We start from the raw sequence: 4,292 nt of genomic DNA on the forward strand, positions 1-4,292 counted from the left end.
AAAACCACTCCTTCTGCCACCGAAAAAGAGCTTCGATTCCAGGTCAGGGCGGTAACTTCTGTAACAGCTTTTTTCAATTCAAAACCTTATAAAATTGACGACATGCAGCTAATATGAAAAAATAAGAATTCATTTAATCACAGTTAAATAACCGATAACCTTTTTCAGGATGAAATAAATAATCATATAGTTACTGAGGGACAGTAGTATCTTTTATCATTCATTTTCTCTTTACATGTGATGAATTTTTATCCCTATCTCATTTACATGCTGTATGAGAAATTGTAAGTGTTTATGACTCAGTTGTAAAACCATTGATTGTGTATGTGTCTATTCTTGATAGGAGGAGCACTTGAGACCGAAGTTCCAGTTCGATATGTGCATCAATAGAATCAATTTTCACCAGTTCCTTTAAACCCAATAACACAATTTATTTTAATTGGACTGGATGGAGGAACATGATCCATGTAAAAAATTGTTATCGTTTTACTTGTGCTGAATGTTCATAAAAGTATTGGCGTGGGAACTCACTGGATAACAGCAAAGTTTGCAATGTTTGCGAAATATATTCGTGAAGCCAAAATGCACAAAGACAACCCGGAACTGTGCGGCACCGAATCCTCGGGGAAAAACATTAAAAGGCTTCGCCCGGAGATGGGTTTGGATTACCCACCTTTCAGTTACCAGCCGAATGCGCTAAACCATTGAAACACAGATACACACTGAAAGACATGCAAAACCAGATTGTCAGTCAGTTAGAGCTTCAGATTGCTCCGACCGGCATGGAACTTATCCACTCTCAGTTGTACTTTTCCCAAATAAAAGGTGGGACATTCATTGTGGATGTGTGGAAGCAGTCTGGTCCCGCACACTGCAGACACTTCCATGTCACCACCAACCAGCTCTCCCACAACCGGTGTGATCTACCTTCCAGTCTTCCAGTGCTTTGTCTGTGACGAAGTATGTTTCAAATGTTTTGGAATAGTTGGTTCCATGGTGAAATGGTGAGCCCTCTTGACTTCAAATCTAGTGATTTGAGTTCAAATCTCAGTGAAATCTAAATTCTTGTTGTCCCAGCTGCTGAAAATTTGGGACAAACAAGTGAAAGACACCTGGTGCTGGTGGGCAATTTTGTTGCCTTTTTCATTGATGCTTGATCTACAAGTCTAGTTATCTGCTACAAATCAGCGGAGGACAAATCACTTTGTTGTCGAATGCTGCCTTTGCCTGCACAATGTGTGCTGAGATTATCTGTGCAATATGCATTCCGCAGGATGAATAAAAGCAATGCTTTTTGAAATGCAGGCACTGCATGTTTTGCACTCGACAAAACGTTGCATTTTCTTTTCATTAATTTTACATTAATGCATTGCAATGCCAACGCACTTTTTACGTGGCAAGATCGATAATTAGCAGAGCAGAATGAAGAGATCACAAAGTTTCTGTTTAAAGAATGGACTCAGTCGAGAATATTTTGTGGATTTTATTTTTCTGGGACTATTTTCCCTGTGCTGGGGACACCCTGCGCAGATATGTGAAAAAGCTGATTTTGTTAAAACTCCAGAGACCGCATGGCAGTTCGCTGGGACAAAAGACCTGTCAGTCATCCATTGACAAAAGAGCTGTCAGCCAGGAAGTGGGGCCACTGACAAAGCCACTCTAATTTGTAAAAGCACTTCTCACCTCCATCTCAGAAGGAGACACAGAACAATGAACCCACCAGCCTGGCCAGCCAAGGAGGAGCTAAGGCTTTCCCAACACAAAGGCTCAGAGAGATGCCCAGACTAAGGGCCATCAGCCCAATGCATGGGTGGGATGGCCCATCACTGACTAAGTACCCGTGCTTAGAAACAAAGGGGTTTTAAAGATTGGCGGGAAAGATAGGGGTAGCAAGACTCCCAGAAAGTCAGGGTCCTTTCCACTTTATTTTTAGCTTGGAGCTTGGTGTGAAGCTTGGAGCTTGCAGCTTGCAGCTTGTGTCGAGAGAGAGCCCCCTCTCCCTCTCGCTCTCGCTCCACCGATCGATGTACCAGAGGAAGGGGCCGCAGTACTGCAGAAGAAGCCACCGAGACTGTAGACCAGGCAGTGACTTTCCACAGCTGAGCTGAGCAAGAAAACGGGCTGCGTATGGTGGTGAACATGGTCGCGAGTGTCCCAAGCCAGTAACCAGATATCCCAGGCCAGCTGGGTAAGGGCTCAGGGTTTTCTCAGAAGTGAAGCTTTTCAGGGCTATTCTGGGGAGGGTAATTCATTGGTAGGGGTGGGGTTAGAATCCACCAGGGAATTACTGTGTGTTACTAGGTTCATTTCTGTACTGTATGTATGTTGCTTGTAACCGGGATTTTATTCTCCACAGAGACAGTGATTTAGTTTAGCAGTGCATGTTTTAGACAGTGTATGTTAGACCAAATAAATATACTACGATTTATCACTGAAGCATCCCTTTCCATGACTCATTTAATTTACACTCTGAATAATAATTCCCTGATCTAGAACTTTCGTAAGGTGGGGGCGATTCAAACCGTCCGTCTGGCAATTGAGCGAGGATCACAAACACTTACAATATTTACGAAAGGATATACTTGCTTTGGAGGTAGTTCAGAGAAGGTACACTGGGTTGACTCTGGAGATGAGCGGTCGAATTATGAGAAAAGGTTGAGTAGGTGGGACCTCTACTCATTGGAATTCAGAAGAATGAGAGGGTATCTTATCGAAACGTATAAGGTAATGATGGAGCTTGATAAGGTGGATGCAGAGAGGATGGTTCCACTGATAGGGGAGACTAGAACTAGGGGGCATAATCTCAGAATAAGGGGCCGCCCATTTAAATCTGTGATGAGGAGGAATATCTTCTCTCAGAGGGTTGTAAATCTGTCAAACTCACTGCCTCAGAGAGCTGAGAAAGCCACGACATTAAATAAATTTAAGACAGAGATAGCTTCTTCACTGATAAGGGAATAAGGCTTATGGGGAACGGGCAGGGATGTGGACTTGAGTCCATGATCGAATCAGCCATGATCATACTAAATGGCGGAGCAGGCTCGAGGGGCCATATGGCCTACTCCTGCTCCTAGTTCTTAAGTTCCTATGTTCTGAATAGCGACACACAAAAAAATGCTTTGATCATGGTTACACCTTATCTTCACATTTGTCAAACAGTTGGCTCGTTGGTCTCGGGCTGGGATTTCCCTTTGGAGTTGTTCATTGAAATTTACGAGGGGTCCCAGAGGAGCCCTGATATTGCTCGCATATTTTGAAATTGCATCGAACTTTTGCAAAGAAGGACTTGCATATCTGCAGCGCCTTTCTGGAACTCATGTCGCCCCAAAGCGCTTTATAGCCATTGAGTTATGTTTGAAGTGTTGTAGTTTGGGGAAAGATGTGCCCAGATCACCAAACATGAACCTCAACTCTTCGCATAGAATTTCGTGCAAATAATCAGGCGTCTCAGGGACTTGGACTTTCCTTGAATAAGTTCTGCTTGTACCTGCATTCAAGCTTGAAACAGCAACTGGGCTTCCATCTCACGGGAGGTTTGGGGTTGATGTGCGTCGCTTTCAATCTTTGAAATTTGACCAAGCAAAGAAACGGTGAATCCAACTGTCCCTGTCAGCATTTAGTTCCCGTTGAATCACAGGAATATCCGCAGTCAGGAGCTGAAAAGAAATTCAAACCTAATACCTGCTTCGGGACAATCAGAATACTTCGTCACAGACAAGGCACTGGAAGGCTGGAAGGTAGATCACCCCGGTTGTGGGAGAGCTGGTTGGCGGTGACATGGAAGTGTTTGCAGTGTGCGGGACCAGACTGCTTCCACACATCCACAATGAATGTCCCTCCATTTATTTGGGAAAAGTACAACTGAGAGTGGACAAGTTCCATACCGGTCGGAGCAATCTGAAGCTTTAACTGTCTGACACCCTGGTTTGGGATGTCTTGCACCTCATACATTCATCAGTCTCTGTGGCGCAATGGGTTAGCGCGTTCGGCTGTTAATCGAAAGGTTGGTGGTTCGAGCTCACCCAGGGACGAAGTGTGTAACTGTTTTTCCCCGAGTATTCGGTGCCGCACAGTCCCAGGTTGTCATTGTGCGTTTTGGCTGCACGAATCTATTCCGCAAATGTTGCCAGAAGTGCTGTTATCCAATTAGTTCCCACTCCAATATTTTATGAGCATTCAGTTCAAGTAAAACGATAAAAAATTTTTTACATGGATCATGTTCATCCATCCAGCCCATTAGAAATAAATTATGTTATTGGGTTTAAAGAAACAGGTGGAAATTGATTCTGTTG

At 43.9% G+C, this 4,292-nt stretch overlaps 1 non-coding gene across 1 annotated transcript; it reads left to right on the forward strand.

Moving 5' to 3' along the window:
* Positions 1-3,957: 3,957 nt before the first annotated feature.
* Positions 3,958-4,031, forward strand: trnan-guu (transfer RNA asparagine (anticodon GUU)). Its single transcript has one exon. It is a non-coding gene; the product is annotated as a tRNA-Asn (tRNA).
* Positions 4,032-4,292: the final 261 nt, after the last annotated feature.

This window comes from Pristiophorus japonicus, unplaced genomic scaffold, assembly GCF_044704955.1.
Source record: "Pristiophorus japonicus isolate sPriJap1 unplaced genomic scaffold, sPriJap1.hap1 HAP1_SCAFFOLD_130, whole genome shotgun sequence".
NCBI classification, from domain to species: Eukaryota; Metazoa; Chordata; class Chondrichthyes; family Pristiophoridae; genus Pristiophorus; species Pristiophorus japonicus.